This window comes from Stegostoma tigrinum, chromosome 9 (assembly GCF_030684315.1).
Source record: "Stegostoma tigrinum isolate sSteTig4 chromosome 9, sSteTig4.hap1, whole genome shotgun sequence".
NCBI lineage: Eukaryota > Metazoa > Chordata > Chondrichthyes > Orectolobiformes > Stegostomatidae > Stegostoma > Stegostoma tigrinum.
Window position 1 is genome coordinate 63,364,295 of NC_081362.1, and position 20,110 is coordinate 63,384,404.

The following is a 20,110-nucleotide window of genomic DNA, read 5'->3' on the forward strand; positions in this document are numbered from 1 at the left end:
AGTATAGGTGGGGAGGTAGGGAGGGGATAGGTCAGTCCAGGGAAGACGGACAGGTCAAGGAGGTGGGATGAGGTTAGTAGGTAGATGGGGGTGCGGCTTGGGGTGGGAGCAAGGGATGGGTGAGAGGAAGAACCGGTTAGGGAGGCAGAGACAGGTTGGACTGGTTTTGGGATGCAGTGGGTGGGGGGGAAGAGCTGGGCTGGTTGTGTGGTGCAGTGGGGGGAGGGGACGAACTGGGCTGGTTTAGGGATGCAGTGAGGTCCTACCCACCCTCGACCTCTTCATCTCCAACTGCCGTCGAGACATTAACCGCCTCAACCTCTCCACCCCTCTCACCCACTCCAACCTCTCCCCCGCAGAACGGGCAGCCCTCGGCTCCCTCCGCTCCAACCCCAACCTCACCATCAAACCCGCAGACAAGGATGGCGCAGTGGTAGTATGGCGCACTGCCCTCTACATCGCCAAGGCCAGGCGCCAACTCTCCGACACCACCTCCTACCGCCCCCTCAATCATGACCCCACACCCGAGCACCGAACCATCATCTCCAACACCATTCATGACCTCATCACCTCAGGGGACCTCCCACCCACAGCCTCCAACCTCATTGTTCCCCAACCCCGCACGGCCCGTTTCTATCTCCTTCCCAAAATCCACAAACCTGCCTGCCCTGGTCGAACAATCGTCTCAGCCTGCTCCTGCCCCACCGAACTCATCTCCACCTACCTGGACTCCATCTTCTCCCCTTTGGTCCAGGAACTCCCTACCTACGTCCGTGACACCACCCACGCCCTCCACCTCCTCCAGGACTTCCAATTCCCTGGCCCCCAACACCTCATCTTCACCATGGACGTCCAGTCCCTATACACCTGCATTCCGCATGCAGATGGCCTCAAGGCCCTCCGCTTCTTCCTGTCCCGCAGGCCCGACCAGTCCCCCTCCACCGACACCCTCATCCGCCTAGCCGAACTCGTCCTCACCCTCAATAACTTCTCTTTTGACTCCTCCCACTTCCTACAGACAAAGGGGGTGGCCATGGGCACCCGCATGGGCCCCAGCTATGCCTGCCTCTTTGTAGCTTACGTGGAACAGTCCCTCTTCCGCACCTACACAGGCCCCAAACCCCACCTCTTCCTCCGGTACATTGATGACTGTATCGGCGCCGCCTCTTGCTCCCCAGAGGAGCTCGAACAGTACATCCACTTCACCAACACCTTCCACCCCAACCTTCAGTTCACCTGGGCCATCTCCAGCACATCCCTCACCTTCCTGGACCTCTCAGTCTCCATCTCAGGCAACCAGCTTGTAACTGATGTCCATTTCAAGCCCACCGACTCCCACAGCTACCTAGAATACACCTCCTCCCACCCACCCTCCTGCAAAAATTCCATCCCCTATTCCCAATTCCTCCGCCTCCGCCGCATAGGCTCCCACGATAAGACATTCCACTCCCGCACATCCCAGATGTCCAAGTTCTTCCAGAATCGCAACTTTCCCCCCACAGTGATCGAGAACACCCTCAACCGCGTCTCCCGTATTTCCCGCAACATGTCCCTCACACCCCGCCCCCGTCCACAACCCCCTCGTTCTCACACACCACCCCACCAACCTCCGGATACAACGCATCATCCTCCGACACTTCCGCCATCTACAATCCGACCCCACCACCCAAGACATTTTTCCATCCCCACCCCTGTCTGCTTTCCGGAGAGACCACTCTCTCCGTGACTCTCTTGTTCGCTCCACACTGCCCTCCAACCCCACCACACCCGCCACCTTCCCCTGCAACCGCAGGAAATGCTACACTTGCCCCCACACCTCCCCCCTCACCCCCATCCCAGGCCCCAAGATGACATTCCACATTAAGCAGAGGTTCACCTGCACATCTGCCAATGCGGTATACTGCATCCACTGTACCCGGTATGGCTTCCTCTACATTGGGGAAAGCAAGCGGAGGCATTGGAGACCGCTTTGCAGAACACCTCCGCTCAGTTCGCAACAAACTACTGCACCTCCCAGTCGCCAACCATTTCCACTCCCCCTCCCATTCTTTAGATGACATGTCCATCGTGGTCCTCCTGCAGTGCCACAATGATGCCACCCGAAGGTTGCAGGAACAGCAACTCATATTCTGCCTGGGAACCCTGCAGCCTAATGGTATCAATGTGGACTTCACCAGTTTCAAAATCTCCCCTTCCCCGACTGCATCCCTAAACCAGCCCAGTTCGTCCCCTCCCCCCACTGCACCACACAACCAGCCCAGCTCTTCCCCTCCACCCACTGCATCCCAAAACCAGTCCAACCTGTCTCTGCCTCCCTAACCTGTTCTTCCTCTCACCCATCCCTTGCTCCCACCCCAAGCCGCACCCCCATCTACCTACTAACCTCATCCCACCTCCCTGACCTGTCCGTCTTCCCTGGACTGACCTATCCCCTCCCTACCTCCCCACCTATACTCTCTCCACCTATCTTCTTTTCTCTCCATCTTCGGTCCGCCTCACCCTCTCTCCCTATTTATTCCAGAACCCTCACCCCATCCCCCTCTCTGATGAAGGGTCTAGGCCCGAAACGTCAGCTTTTGTGCTCCTGAGATGCTGCTTGGCCTGCTGTGTTCATCCAGCCTCACATTTTGTTGTCTTGGTTTAGGGATGCAGTTGGGGAAGGGGAGATTTTGAAACTGGTGAAGTCCACATTGATACCATTAGGCTGCAGGGTTCCTAGGCGGAACATGAGTTGCTGTTCCTGCAACCTTTGGGTGTCATCATTGTGGCACTGCAGGAGGCCCATGATGGACATGTCATCTAAAGAGTGGGAGGGGGAGTGGAAATGGTTTGCGACTGGGAGGTGCAGTTGTTTGTTGCGAACTGAGCGGAGGTGTTCTGCAAAGCGGTCTCCAAGCCTCCGCTTGGTTTCCCCAATGTAGAGGGAGCCACACCGGGTACAGTGGATGCAGTATACCACATTGGCAGATGTGCAGTTGAACCTCTGCTTAATGTGGAATGTCATCTTGCGGCCTGGGATAGGGGTGAGGGAGGAGGTGTGGGGGCAAGTGTAGCATTTCCTGCGGTTGCAGGGGAAGGTGCCGGGTGTGGTGGGGTTGGAGGGCAGTGTGGAGCGAACAAGGGAGTCACGGAGAGAGTGGTCTCTCCGGAAAGCAGACAGGGGTGGGGATGGAAAAATGTCTTGGGTGGTGGGGTCGGATTGTAAATGGCGGAAGTGTCGGAGGATGATGCGTATATAATCTTAACTCCCTTTTCATTCAATAATCTGTCTATCTCAGCTTTGATATGTATTCAATGACTCAGCTCTCTAGAGAAAATGCCATACATTCACAATCCTGAGAGAAGAAATTCCTGCTTATTTCCATCTTAAATGGGCAGCCCTTTTTACTAAAACTATGGTCCAGTTCTAGGGGTAATATCCTTTCAGCATGTGTTCTGTTAAATTCCCTTAAAATCCATATGTTTCAATAATATCAGCCCTCCTTTTTCTAAACTGTAATGAGCATAGATCAAACTACTCAGCATTTCCTAATAAGACAAATTCATCATCACAGAAATCAAACTTGTGAACATTTGCTGTATTGACTTTGAATCAAGACCCTTCTGAAGAAGGTTTCCCAACCTGAAACATCAACTTTCCTGCTCGTCTGCTAATGGCTGGCCTGCTATATTCCTCCAGCCCCACGCTATGTTGTCTCTGACTCCAGCATCTGCAGTTCTTGCTATCTCCTCGGAAATATATCACCATTCCTTCACTAAAAATCCTGGAATTCCCCCCCTAAGGGCATCATGGGTCAACACACAGCACGTGGACTGCAGTAGTTCAAGAAGGCTGCTCACCACCACCTTCTCGAGAACAAATGGGGACGGGCAAAAAATGCTGGCCAGCCTGAGACACCGACATCCCAAGAATGAATAAAAGGAAAAGGTCACCCGATCCCCAAAGTTGTGGTACCAATGCCTTGACAGGTTGGAGGGCACCCTTCTATACACTTTCCCTAGAAATTCACACATTTTGGTGGTTTGATGTGCTCTTCGTACATGGTTCTTTACAAAGGTGTCAATCCTGAAGAGGGAGATGCATAGGAGTGGCTTCAGTCTTCAGACAAGGAAGAAAATATGATGGATTATGGTGATTCTGCTTTGAAACTCCTCCACAGAATTAGCTGAGGCATATCGAATCACTGACCAGGATGGCAGGTAAGCACAGGCAAAAATAATGCAGGTGCATTTCTCCCAAGAGTGTTTCATCTTAGAATTCACTTCTTTTACAAGGAACAAACACATTCAAGATGAATATTCTCTTTATCCCCACAATCCTGCAATCTAAGTAGCCACCGGCCACACAATGACCCTGGCCATTAACTATTGTGCTGTTTACCACGACATTATTTCAGTGCCTTAAAACAGTGGAATCATAAAAGGTCTGGTTCAACCATCAACCATTTCATTATATTGGGTCATTATCACAGCACACAGCCATATCATAAGTCAACTCACAACAAAATGAAACCACAGAATAAACAACATCAGCCCACAGCAGATCGCCTCCTTTGTTTCGCTGTTGACTGAGGCTGCATAGGGCAGTCAGGCTGCTTGCTTAGGCCAAAGACAACTAAAATTCTTACAGTTACTGTCTTCAGTTTCACACTACCAGCGGGGCATCACCACTGGCTGCCACACTGCATTGATGCAGAAGCAGCCTCAGTCATGGAGCCTTCTTGTCATGATGCTGCCTAAGTCTCAGAAGCCAAGTGTAACAGAAACAGCAATAGTGGAAGTGTCATTGGAGGTGGTGCCCTCTCATCATCATTGCCAACTGCCCCTTCCCTTTCATGGCATACATACATGTCTGTGGGAACCATAAGCTGGAGCATAACTGGCAGACCCCTCATATATTTCTGCACCAAAAGTGCCACTGACCAGCCAATATTACAGGATGCGGCATATACTTTGTGTATGTCAGTGCACTGTTTCTGAACCCACTCAGTGCAATGCTGCATATGTCTTTACAGCAGATTGGTTACATCTACAAAATGAACTGCAATAATTCACAATGGCTCCTTTGACAGCACTTTCCAAACATATGACCTCTACTGGCTGGAAAAACAAGGGCAGCAAATACATGGAAAAACTGACCAACTACATGTTCCCCTCTAAGCGACACACTGTTCTGACTTGGAATTAAGTTGCTGTTTCTAAATGGTCACCACATCAAAATCCTGGAACTTACTTCCCAATAGAACTTTGAGTATACCTACATTACAAGGACTGCAGCTGTTCAAGATGACAGCTCACTCCCACCACCTTCTCCAGGCAATTAGAGATGAGCAATAAAAGCTTTCCTAGATAGCAAAACACATATCCCATGAATAAATAAAAATAACACTTCAATAGATGAACTTATGCACCCATATGCCTGAGATGTAGCTGGGCACGTCACAGAGAGACTCATCTATTCTCTATGCAAGACTCCACACTTCTTCAAGGTATACCAACATTGTCTCAGGCATTGCATCTTCCCCCAACTGAACTTGGCTATGTTTCTCTCCTATCTTCCAAGAAGAAATGACCAGAGGTATCTCTACATCTCTCATATCCTCATGCTAGCTCTTGAAATGTTGGTCACCCTGTGCTACTAATTCTAAACTTGCATGATGCTCCAGCAGGACTATTACATCTATGTTGGTGGAAACTGCACTTGTCTGAGATCCTTGTGCTGCCTCGAAGAAGCTTCCGCCTCTTAAGTAGTTGCTAACAGCACAGTATACTAAATCTCCCCCTCCAAAATTGGACCTACAACAGATATAAGAAAATGATTAGGAAGTCTTTCCTCTATCAACAGCTGTTTCTGCATCCAGGAAATACAGGAAGGAGTAGTTCCACTTCAAATACCCAGTGATTTCCTTTCATCCGTTTTTGGACAGACTTTCACCACTCTGTTGTTACTCTTCTGTGAACTGCCAGAAATGGCAGTATCACTCTGGCCTCCCCCTCCAGCATGCATGCCAGAATAGTTGTTGTACTGCTCTATTACCAGACAGACACATTTCTCAAAAGTTGTGAGCTCTTTTTCCTGCATGGTCAAATGACAGACTCGAGGCTACTGGACCATATTCAGCAGTTCGCTCACACACAATGTCACCCTCCAGTATACCCTCTTCAAGTGCTTATGGCATTGGTTTTATCAACAGCTCAGAGAGTGCACCTGACCACATAAATGGTCCTGGTTCTTGAACTTTGTATGCCCACAGGCTGCTCAGCTCACAAGTCAGCTACAGACTACAGAACTACACTTAGTATTGCATTGTACTCATCTTGCCAGACCTCAGAAGGTTGTTGAAGCATTTAATGCACTACACCTACTTATTGTTGATAACATTGCAGTTGCTCTCTGTGTCAACTCTAGCCATGCTTCACTTGACTGGTTGACCTTTTCCAGTCACTCTCTAAAAATAAAATGCTGTACACAGCTGGGCTCTAAAAGTACCTTTGCGAAGGCAGTGGTAAATCATGGGACCCGTCCTCATGGTTGCCCAACATTCTACTACTTCACTGCTCTCCATTATCTGCCACTCAAGTAACCATGGGACATATATTAATGGCTAATGTGTCCTCTTTAAATTAGGCTTGCCACATCTAATGCCTGTATCCTCAACCACAGGGGCAACAAAGAGATCACTGGGCCACTAACTGGGCCACTGCCACCTGGACAAATGTGTCAGACATCACACATCGACATTTAGCAGGGGTAGGACCCGAAATGAAAATCAAATTTGGGCTCTTCACAACTTGCTTTCTTAGCTATCATTTTATCATCAGAAAATTCATTGATTAGAAATAGTTAATGCTTCAACATTGATCTCTGTGGCACTCTACTAGTTACATTTTTCTAATATGAAAATGATTCATCTATCCCTATTTTATGTTGTTAGCCAATATTCTATCCATGCAAACATATTATCCCCAAAGCCATGGGTTGTTTATCTTGTGTAGTAACATGTTATGTTGCACTTTATCATACAAACACACATATACTGGTTGCCTTTTATCCACCTGCTTGATATTCTTCAAAGAACTCCAATAAATTTGTCAATGCAATTTCCCTTTCATAAAACCAGAACATAAAACTGTGGTCTCATAGACTGGCAATTCATGTTATTCAAAGTGATAGCACTATAAAACAATATAGCTTCACAAAATGTGCCACAGGGACAGTTTTGATTGTGCAATAGCGTAAAATGGATAATAAAATACTTTGCCTATTTCTTCCTTCTTAAGTGAGGTGTAATCATGAGGTGAAAGAGCCAAAGCTGGAAAGTGAACTTCAAATTATAGGATAGGTGCTCTCAACAGCAATATTTTACGGTATACATTATTCATACTCCATCTGTTTCAAATAAAATTATGATCACACTTTCAATAAATATTTATGAACAGACCTAAAAAGTCACAGATTTAAGCTTTTCAATATTTTAGTTGCATAAGACTTAAATGCATATTTATATCATTTTAAAAATGTAATTTGAGGATGAAAACAAATTTCATGGTTAGATTAATGTAGTTATCCATAAAATTAAATAAGGACTATTGTAAAAGCACCTAGATGCTTTAGCACATCTTTTGATTGTTAATATTTAATTGGTTTTATATGAGCCTACAATTATTTTGTAACATGAATTTTTCTCTGGCATTGTACCTGTGTATTGTGGATTTCTGCTTTCTTTGTTGATGTTATGTTGTCAGTATCCTTGTCTGCACTCATTAACTCCTTGACACCCATTTAGGATTGAATTATTTTCTGTAACTTCATATACCACAGTACTGCAATATATTGTAGTCCATCAGTTTTGATTATCTCAGAGACTGATCTGGCCTGTTTCGTATAGCTTGTTAATAATTTCAAAAGCATTGTGATGAATCTAATTCTTCTTGATTTCAGTGTGGTTTTGATTTTGAAAAGAGAATATCTAAATCTACAGCAAATGAAAATTGTGAAAGCAAAATGATCAATCAACGCAACATTGACATTACTTGTAGCAGAATCCTGAAAAAAGAATCATAACAGCAATGTCTAATTTAGCTGAAGTGAAGACATGGCCTTGTGAAGATGGCATCTCAGTTTCTGATAGGTAAGTATGCCAAGTAAATAAAAGTCTTTCTTTTATTTCTGTACACACCTATTAATATTTGTGTGTCAATTGTACATAGAGAGAAGTGTCACATTATTTTCTACCCTTCTCATATTTTTGATTTGTTAGCTGATGTGAAAATTATCCATTCTGTCATTTATCTCAATTTCTACCAGACGGGTGCATCTTGCACATTTAAATCTACAGCTGGAGCTATACATAACTATGATTCTGGCCTGATCTTGTAAATTAGTTGCAATCACCAAACTTCTATTCAATCAGTGCAACACCCATTTTTAGTCATTCAAGTGCAAACTGAAAGCATGGCAGAAAATCATGTTTCTCCTATATTTAAATAAACTAGATATATCAATTTTAACTATGGTTATTTTGCCTTGGAAAATGCTGTGACTCTGAAATAGTGTGGTCATCTAAAAATTAGTTTTTTGTTTGGGTAGCAGTACTTGCCCTTCAACGTCTCCAATGTATACAATAGCACACTTCAAAGTTATTTGTATTTGTGTTAGATTACAGTCAAGAAACCATTAAAAACATTTCTGAAATTATTACTCTGAAAGTAACAATCCCGAATCTACTAGTACCAGGTCAAATCTCATAGTGATTGCCAATTCATAAAACCTGAAAAATTGTCTATGCTTGTCAAGAATTCTAACCAGGTTAATAAATAGCAAAATCTTTGCTATCTCCAGTCAGACATTGAGCTTTCTTATATTGACATGAGATTTCACTTTGATTTTTGGAAGTAAATAATCTTGCTCAAAAAGGTGATTAAAAAATTATTAAATAGAAGAACAGATAAATAATCTGTGATAAAACGTAGTAATAAACTCCTCGGAATAGTGAAACAAAACTCAATTACAATCTTAGTTATTCCTTTCACTGATATTGCCTGACCCAATTGTTTTCTGAGTTTTAGTACTTCTTTTTATTTCAGTTTGCCAACAGCCTCTGCAGAATTTTGTTGTTCAACTGTTTTACCTGTTTTACTTATGTTAATATGTTCGACCTCAAAACTGCTCTAATTACAAGCGACAAATTGTAGGGGCTGAATTTTCCTTTTGGTTGTTGGGCAGACTTTCTAACTGTCTTTTGCCTTTTACTCAATTACTTTATTCTACTACAAGGTTTTATTAAGCTCTGCATGGAATCATCGATTTTCCACAAAATGTTTTTCTTCCCAATTGCATTGCATATTACACACGATCAATCTCTAAATAGATGACATTCGAACTTCTAAAGGTTTCAGATTAGTTCCAGTAAAATCTTACAAATAAAACTGTTAAAGCTTGTATAAAAGTCCAGCATTGTATAAAAGTCCAAACAATACAATATTTACTTTTCCATTATATAACTGATATAATATTCCACTTCAGCACAATACCCAATATAATACTTCTGAACTTGAAGTTATAATTATCTTCCTGGATTAAAGGATAATTTTTTTCCAAAAGAAATTATTTATTTACATACAGACCATTGTGACTGACTTAACTTCAATCTGATATATGTAATTGTGAGGAATCCAAAATGCAATCTGTCAGTTTGGATGCACCTTTGTCAACAAGCAATTTTGGTTTCTGTATCGAATTGATCATGGTAGCTAAGGTCAATACAAGGGAATCTCCTTAAGAATGGAAGGCATAAACACCTTCTGTTTTCCCACTACGCCTACTCACATTAATAGGAACTTAATTATCAATCTGAATGTCATTAACCCAGACAGCTTTAGCTCCCTTGTGCTATTAGATAATTGCAGATGCTCCACTTCTTAAGACGAAATACCTTATTTCAAAAAGAACAATATTAGGTGCAATACTTGACCTGAAAAAGCAATTAGACAAGATAGCAACTGGAAGTAACAAATCACATTGCACTCAAAGTCATCATGATCCAATGTGTTGACTAGAAAAGCAATGGTTTTGCGATGTAGCCCAAATAAGTTCTACAAAAATTTCGTAACAATACGGTAGATCAGCAGTGGGAAATAGATAAATCCTAAACAGGCAAGATATTAACTAAAACCATTCTGACCATAATTAAAAGGATCAGCAAAACAATCTACAAATTAACTAAATTATGTCAAAAATTGAACATAGGAAAGGAGCATATGATAAACGGAAAGCGATGAATGCAGACTGTCAGGATAAATTACAAAAGCATATATAAGAACCAAAAACAAATTAGGAAGATTAGGAGCGTATGAAAAAAAATCTGCCTACAAGCATATATAAAGACAACTTTTCATATTTTCACACTAGAATTTTTGGACAATATTGTTTTGGGCAATAAGGTTTCGCAGATTCCCTGACATTCTGACAGATCTCAACACGAACACTTTCTGTGACTGTAATCGCCTTTTATACTAAACAATATGGAGGTTAGTCCACGAAGGCAGAAGTGTTTAATGGACTGCCACAACTTGTACAACTAGTGGGACCACTCAAATCCACTGATGTAAAATCTCAATGGAGGCAACCCAGAACTCAGAGAAGGATCTCTGATCTCCACTCACCAGCACTGTCTGCAGCACTCTCCAACTCAAAGCCAGAAATTATACCACAAATCCGAAGACTCTCTCTTCATAGGCATATGAAAATCAAAAGATTGTCAATTTCTCCTCATTTTCTTTTTAAATCTGCTACCCTGTATTCTAAAACTATGACGTCTCATTTTAGATTACCCAACAAGGAAACTTTCTTTCCATGCTTACTTTGCCAAATACCTTTGGTATCTTTTTTACCTCAATTAGATGTCCTCTTCTTCTAAACTCCAGAGCATATAAGCCTAAACTACTTGATCTCTCTTCATAAGACAAACACCTCAGCTTTTGAATCAATTTAGTGAACCTCCTCTATCTTGCCTCTAACGCAACTATATCTCTCCTCAAATATGAGGAGCAAAGTTCTATGCAATACTCCAGGTGTTTCACACTTATATCTTGCACAATTGCAGCAACACTTTCTTATTTTTATACGCCATTCCTTCAGCAATAAATGCCAAAATTCCATCTGCCTTCCTTAATACCTGCTGTAGCTGCATATTAGTTTTCTATAATTCATGCACAAGGTCACCCAGATACCTCTGCACTGAAGGACTCAAATTTCTTTCCAGTTATATAAATTGCCTTTCTATTCCTCCAACTATAATAGATAACCTCACATTTATCCACATTAAACTTTGCCAGATTTCAGCCCATTCACATAACATGTCCGTATCCATTTTTAATTTTTTTATTTCTTATTTGCAACTTATTTTCCCACCCATTTTAGTGTCATCTGCAAATTTGGTTATAGTACTTTCTAACCCTACATCCAAGTCGCTAATTTAGATTGTAAACAGTCGGGGCTCAAGGAATAAACCCGGCTAGTTATATCTTGCCAACTGAAAAAAAAAGACACATTCATCCAAACCCTCTACTTTCTGGTGGTTACACAAACCTCCATCCAAGCTAATAAATCACCCCTAACCTCTTGTGATCTTACCTTATGTATTAATTTTTTCTGTGGCACCATAGCAAATGCCTTCTTGAAGTCCAGATATACTAGATCTAAAAGATTCCCATCGTCCACTTTGCTTGTTACAAGTTCGAAAAGGTAATGCAACTTAAAATTGCAAAGTGACTGCAGGTAAGGTTTTCATTTTCAGTACTTTTTGAAAGATATTCTATGTCCTTTGCACTCACAAACCTCCATGAATCTTCTTACAACAGTAAGAGCTCTCACGCTAAGTTTTCTTGATGCACAGACTTTTTTGGTACATTTAGTAACATAGGAAACTGAAGATTAATAAGGTGAGTTGGTTCATTAACAAGGTGTTTAAAAAGGAGCAAGTACCCTTAATTGGCAACTTGATATTTTGTTCTGAGAAACTTGCTTGTCACTTGTCAAAAGCATAAAATATGCCACAAGAACCTCCCAAAGTTAAGATAGTCCTCACTGGACTTTTCATCTGACATTGCCACAAATTTCACCATAGTTCAGTCAGCCCTCTATCAGATTCCCCCTTTCAGCGTTTGACATTAAGCGAATTAAAAGATGTAGAAACATGATTCACCTGCTATTTTGAAGGTAGCAATTGCTGGGTTAAGTTCCTTTGTAAAATTTCAATCTGCTACATATGGAGAGTCAAAAAACGCAGTCGAGACAGTTTAAAACCTGTAATTTTTCTGAAGAGACTCCTACACAACATTCTTTTCTCTTCGGTATCTCATGTGCTTGGTCCACAGAGAACATAGGTCCTTGGTGGATCAAGGACCTGTTTCTATGCTATTTCTATTCTGTATGACTTTATGATTCTTAAATACTTGTCACGTAACCCTCTCTCTCCAATGGCACAGTTACCCAAATATGCTTATGGTATAGTGGATTCCAGGTAGCTAGTTTGAATGCTTGAATTATGTTTATGCTCATTCCATTCAGAGCCATAGTTCCACTGTTCAAGTGATTTCATTTAATAGTTTGTCTCAGTTGAGTACCCATTTGAAGGTACTGAGGTGAAACCCTCATAATGAGATAGCAGATGGCCCTCATTCAACTTCTTCAAGGGAATCATTCCTCATGAGGCTTTTCAGAAAGTTAGGTTCCACTTAACGGCCATGGAATATGGAAGATACGATGATGCACATTAGCAGCCATCTTTTGTTGTGATTGCAAGCCACTGGAAAAAGACTTATTAAAACTTCACAGTTTCAAAGCCGTCCATTCATAAAATAATTTTTTTCATAAAGCATAACTTCTCAAAACACCCCAATTAAATTTGCACAATATCAAGTATAATATTTACAGCCCAAAAACAGGCAGTGCAGCCCAACATTTTCATGCTAATGTTTAGGCTTGACACATGCCTCCTTTTACTCTATCCATCAATATATCCTTCTATTCCTTTTTCCCTTAAGCATTTATCCAACTTCTACTTAAATATATCAATGGTACTCACCTCAACTACTCCTCACTGTAACAATTTCCATATAACTAACATTCCCTAAGTTATTTTCCCACAATTCTCTACTGGCCTTATTATTGATTATTTTATTGTGGTGTAGTGGTTCCTAATTCAGTTCTCACCTGCAAATAGAGAATTCGTCTCCACAATGACCCAATTGAATTTTCATAATTTTAAATTCCTTGACCAGATCACCCTCACTCTACTATTTAACTTTCATGCACATGTGGTGCCTGCGAGAAAACGCACTGCATTTAAATGCTTGATTTTTTTTTCTTGTTGGTCACAACACTTCCAGCTATAAAGTTGATATTTTGCAAATTTCTTTTTAAAAATATATATTTCAGTCTGGCTGACTATCATACTTGGACACAGAAGACAGTCACACGTAGTTCAGCAGGTCTTGAAGACTGTTTGACTGTTGCAAATTATCTTTAGCTGAAGGTCATTTGACGTGGCTGCATTGATCAAGGCAGCAACTTATTCAGTTCAATTCAAACATCCCATTTGATTGAACATCTACATATTAATAAAAAATATTACCGGAGCAAAAGTCTTAAATGCCAAAATGCTTCCACAAAGCCCCCAGTAAATTAATACACCTGGCAGTTATAGATTTGTTGATGACGAGAATTACTGGCACTCATAGCCATAACCAAGGCATATTCAAACTATAAAAATTGTAATCTGAACTCTGACTTGGGAAGAAGGGTTATGGGGAATGTTGAGAATATTTGTGACCTTTATAATCACTGTAAAGTCCTCAGTTCCTTTGTCCAGATTATTTATGAATAACTTGAATAGTTGTGGTCTCAACACTGACCGATGCAGAATTCCACTAGTCACTGGCTGCCATCTTGAAAAACACGCCTTTATCCCGACACACTGCATCCACCAGTCAGTCAAATTTCTATCTATGTTAGTACCTTGCCCCCAACATCACAGGCTCTCATCTTATTTTGCAGACTCCAGGGCAGCAGCTTGTCATAGGCCTTCTAGAAATCCAAATAGATCACGTCGACTAGTTCTCCTTTCACTAATTTGCTCATTACCTTCTCGAAGAATTTTAACAAATTTGTCAGGCATGATGTCCCCTTGATAAAGCCATGCTGACTCAGACTTATTTTACCATGCACTTCCATGTACTCCACAATCTCAACCTTAATAACAGATGCTAAAATCTTACTAATGATCAAGGTCAGGCTAATTGGTCTATAGTTTCCTGTCTTCTGCCTCTCTCCTTTCTTAAATAGGGATGTTACATTAGCCATCTAGGCCCCTCTTTGACTCCAGTGATTCCTGAAAGATCACTACCAATGCCTGTATGATCTCTCAGCTTCAGTGTAGTCTAGTGATTTGTCTACCTTCAGACCTTTCAGGTCCCCAGCTTCCTTTAGTAATGGCCACTACACTCACCTCTATCCCTGACTCTTTTGAAGTTCTGGTTTGCTAAAAGAGTCTTCCACTATGAAAACTGGTGCAAAGTACCTCTTCAGTTCCTCCACCATTTCTTTGTTCCCCATTACTACTTCTCTAGCCTCATTTTCTATTGGGCCAATGTCCACTCTTGCCTCTCTCTTACCATTTAGACATGTTGAAAAATCTTGCAATTTTCTCTTATAATACTAGTTAGTTTATTCTCATTATCTTTTGCTGGTTTTTAAAGGCTCTCCAATTCTTCGGCTTTCCACTAATCTTCACCATACTGTATGCTTTTTCTTTTGTTTTTAAGCGGTCCATTACTTCCCTCATTGGCCATGTTTGTCTCGTCCTCTTCTTAAAAAGGTTCTTCTTCCTTGGGATGAGTTTCTGCTGTCTCCCAAATTACCCTCAGAAACTCATGCCATTGCCGCTCCACCATCTTCCCTTCCAATCAACTCTAGCCAGCCTCCTCATGTCTTTGTAGTTACCTTTACTAAATTGTAATACCATTTTACATCTGATTCCAGCTTCTCCCTCTCAAACTGTAGAGTGAATTCTATCACGTTATGGTAACTGCCCCCAAGGGGTCCCCTCATCTTAAGCTCCTTAATCATGTCTGCCTCGTTAAACATCACAAAATTCAGAATTGCCTGTTCCCTAGTGGGCTTGACCTGGCAAACTGCTCTAAAAAATCTCAGATATTCCACAACAAGTTCAAACTTTGAACTCTACCACCTAGAAGGAATTTAGGAACAGATATATAGGAGCATCACCACCTGCAAATTCCTTTCTAATCTATGGACTATCCTGAATTGGAACTTATATTGACGTTCCTTCTTGTCACTGGGTCAAAACAACACTTAACAACACTGTATCAGTGATGATGGGAACTGCAGATGCTGAAGAATCCAAGATACCAAAGTGTGGAGCTGGATGAACACGGCAGGCCAAGCAGCATCTCAGGAGCACAAAAGCTAACATTTCGGGCCTAGACCCTTCATCAGAGAGGGGGATGGGGAGAGGGAACTGGAATAAATAGGAAGAGAGGGAGAGGCGGACTGAAAATGGAGAGAAAACAAGATAGGTAGAGAGGAGAGTATAGGTGAGGAGGTAGGGAGGGGATAGGTCAGTCCAGGGAAGATGGACAGGTCAAGGAGGTGGGATAGGTGGTAGGTAGGAAATGGAGGTGCGGCTTGAGGTGGGAGGAAGGGATGGGTGAGAGGAAGAACAGGTTAGGAAAGCAGAGACAGGCTGGGCTGGTTTTGGGATGCAGTGGGGGGAGGGGACGAACTGGGCTGGTTTTGGGATGCAGTGGGGGAAGGGGAGATTTTGAAGCTTGTGAAGTCCACATTGATACCATTGGGCTGCAGGCTTCCCAAGTGGAATGTGAGTTGCTGTTCCTGCAACCTTCGGGTAACATCATTGTGGCACTGCAGGAGGTCCATGATGTACATGTCGTCTGAGGAATGGGAGGGGGAGTTGAAATGGTTCGCGACTGGGAGGTGCAGTTGTTTGTTGCGAACCGAGCGGAGGTGTTCTGCAAAGCGGTCCCCAAGCCTCCGCTTGGTTTCCCCAATGTAGAGGAAGCCACACCGGGTGCAATGGATACAATACACCACATTGGCAGATGTGCAGGTGAACATCTGCTTGATATGGAAGGTCATCTTGGGGCCTGGGATAGGGGTGAGGGAGGAGGTGTGGGGGCAAGTGTAGCACTTCCTGCGGTTGCAGGGGAAGGTGCCGGGTGTGGTGGGGTTGGAGGCGAGTGTGGAGCGGACAAGGGAGTCGCGGAGAGAGTGGTCTCTCCAGAAGGCAGGCAAGGGTGGGCATGGGAAACACATGGGAACACATCCCTCACACCCCGTCCCCGCCACAACCGCCCCAAGAGGATCCCCCTCGTTCTCACACACCACCCCACCAACCTCCAGATACAACGTATCATCATCCGACACTTCCGCCATCTACAATCCGACCCCACCACCCAAGCTATTTTTCCATCCCCACCCTTGTCTGCCAATGTGGTATATTGTATCCATTGCACCCGGTGTGGCTACCTCTACATTGGGGAAACCAAGCGGAGGCTTGGGGACCGCTTTGCAGAACACCTCCGCTCGGTTTGCAACAAACAACTGCACCTCCCAGTCGCGAACCATTTCAACTCCCGCTCCCATTCTCCAGACGACATGTCTATCATGGGCCTCCTGCAGTGCCACAATGATGCCACCCGAAGGTTGCAGGAACAGCAACACATATTCCGCTTGGGAACCCTGCAGCCCAATGGTATCAATGTGGACTTCACAAGCTTCAAAATCTCCCCTCCCCCGGCTGCATCCCAAAACCAGCCCAGCCTGTCTCTGCCTCCCTAACCTGTTCTTCCTCTCACCCATCCCTTCCTTCCACCTCAAGCCGCACCTTCATTTCCTACCTACCACCTATCTCACCTCCTTGGCCTGTCCATCTTCCCTGGACTGACCTATCCCCTCCCTTCCTCCTCACCTATACTCTCCTCTCTACCTATCTTGTTTTCTCTCCATCTTCGGTCCACCTCCCCCTCTCTCCCTATTTATTCCAGTTCCCTCTCCCCATCCCCCTCTCTGATGAAGCGTCTAGGCCCGAAACGTTAGCTTTTGTGCTCCTGAGATGCTGCTTGGCCTGCCGTGTTCATCCAGCTCCACACTTAACAACACTGCTTCTTAACAACACTGTGTACATATGTATGTTCTCACTATGGATTGCAGCAGTATAAGAAGAAAAGTCATCATTACCATTTCAGGAGCAATGAAATGGTCTAATCAGCAATTCCTGCATCCCGTGAACAAATAAGAAAAATATCCTAGAAAACTGGGACAGGTTTGATAAAAGCAGACTGTATCCAGTAGGAGTGGGGATATAGATACTGGATATTGGGAACAAAATACAATGGAAGCTTCAGTTCTGATGTTGTGGAATTCACTTTGCATGTTAATGGGTGAGACTGTCAAGCTTAGATGGATTAGTGGATAAATGAAAATGGATTAGAAAGGATACAGGAAAAAGCTGGAAGTTGAGCCTAATGGCCGGCTAGCCTGCCTTACGTCTACATTTTTAGATATATACCTCACCATTCTGTTGAATCTGAACTAATTTTTTTCAATGAGTAAAGCCCAAAATCATGCAACCACTCTAATCAGTACTTAAGTGATAGTTTGCCTTAAAAAGCCCATTATTATTGCTGGTTAGGAAATATGATACAGTATAGTCCATACTGAAGTGAAGGATAAATATATTGTTGCTAACTGTGCTATTCATGACTTTGAATTGTTTGAGACAAATAACAGATGCTCAAAATTGAAAAATGGTGTGTTCCATTTCTTAGCTTTGATATCTCTGACTCTTCAGTTAGCCCTTTCAACTCACCATCGCAGTGATTACTGAGGTTAAAACTTCAGTTTCAGACCTCTCAGTTTCAGACACCACATAATTAGCTGTGAGAATATGTGAACTAACGCAATTATTTATCTAACGTGTCCTTCTCATATTCGGCATATCTACATTATCACTTTGAAAGAAGTGGTTATTAGAACTTAGAATATGGCTTCTAGAAAGATCAGGTCTTAACAAGCTAATTGAACCTTTTAAAGCAGACGGACAATGATAAGTTTATAAAGAGTTAGATTTTAAAAAAGCTTCTGATAAACTGCTTCACAATAGGAAGCAATGCATAATCAAGATTGCTGTAAGATTGGTGGACAGTAACCAGATTTGAAAGGGAATTGATTGCATAAGTGCAAACAAAGGGCTGGTTTTAATGGCAGTGAATGTACTTACAAGTAAAATCACACAGAGGTAGGCATTGAGAGCTTACAATAGTTTTTACAATATACTAAGCATGTTTGGAGTTAACCGCGTGCAAATTTCTAGATAAAACAAAGATCTAATCTAATGGTGTAGGAGCAACATCAAGAGTGTACAGAATTGGTAAACAGGCAACTGGGATGTATAGTAAGGTAATGCAGTACAATGCAAAGGGAACCAAAACATTGTTCAGTTGTTGTACCTTCACAGAGATTTCAAGAGGTATGAGGTCCTAAGAAAAGGTTCAGAGGAGGGCAACTATGTAATTTAAAGTCCTAACCATATCCAGAAGGGCTCAGGGACATGAGTCTTTCTAGTCTTGGGAAGACTGTGGGGAGATTTCATTAAGTTGTTTAAAATTATTAAGGGATTAGAATGTATATATGTAGATAAATTATTATATTGATGATTAGGGAAAGGAAGCAAATATGCACTTAAGCCATGTAATCATAAAACTCAGTTAAATGTCAATAGATTTAGTTTTTCATAAAAGATTATTGCCCTTTGGATTAAGTTGCCAACTTTTGCAGTGCAAATGTTCAGAAGGGAGGTCAACAAGGAGGAAGCTGACATTGCAAAAATTAGATAAGTTTACCTATGATTATTCAAAATTCGTTTCTGACTGCCTTCAGGCTACAAGGAAATTTGCCAGAATTATATTTTCCCTAAATTGGCCTTAGTTATTTTGGTCTTAAAGCTTGTTTTTTGCCTGTCTGAGAGGACTGCATGGCTGCTGGTGGGTGGAAATTTTAGTGGCTAATTTATAACATCGTGAAGTAGAAGAACAACATACCAGATGGTCTTTTCACGTTATCCACATTGTTTAATACAACTTGTGAACACTGGGTATATAGCAAATTAACTCCTCTAGCAATCACACAGTACGATGTGCACACTTAAGCACAGAGACCATAAGTTCCAATTATTCATCTGCTGATTTACCAACTTTCTGAGGAAATTACAGTACTAATAATCTGGTTGGTTTAACTAACATTGTATGGTTCCAAAGCAAGAGAAGACATTAACGTACTGATTAAATTTTCATTATTTGCTAATTCTTTCCTAATTTTATAGATTCATACAGTGCAGAGGAGAGCAATTTGGCCATCATGCTTCTGCCAGCTCATTGAAGGAGTTGCACAATTAGTACTACACTCCTGCTCTTCCCCACAGCACAGTAAAGTTATTATTGTATCTGTTCCATCTACTGCTCAGGCATTGCATTTTAATTAATAATAACTCATCACATTAAAAAAACTATTCCTCTCCCATGATTGTACATAATACTTCAATACCCTTTGATCAGAAATACTGATAGAATTTTTAAGCTTTTGAATCGTTCATGGGATGTCAGCATAAGGATAACATTTGTTGCTCATCCCTATTTGCTGAGAAGTTGGTAGTGAGCTTCTCCCATTTTTTGCTCAGTAGATATCCTTGTAAGTAATTTCGAAAATATAAATTCAATTTCAAAGCTTTGCTGGGGTAAAATTTATGTGTGCTAATACAAACAGAAACAGAGGAAGACTGAAGTTAAGGTGTGAGCCTTCAGCAGAACTGAGTGGAGCCACAGGCAGGGAATGCCCACTTAATTATTAATATTTTAATTTTCAACATATTTATTTCAAATTCTATGTTTTAATCGTTAAGAACAGTATTAACTTCACACACAAAAGATGAAATTTCCACTGAAATCAATATAATCAGAAAAACAATTGCTAGAAGGATTACAGGTAGCTGAACCAATATTACATGTTTTC

General features: G+C 42.1%; 1 protein-coding gene across 1 annotated transcript in view; it reads right to left on the bottom strand.

Moving 5' to 3' along the window:
- LOC125454919 (synaptotagmin-14-like) overlaps positions 1-20,110 on the bottom strand; it is a 234,325-nt gene that overhangs the window by 193,829 nt on the left and 20,386 nt on the right. The window lies entirely within an intron of this gene.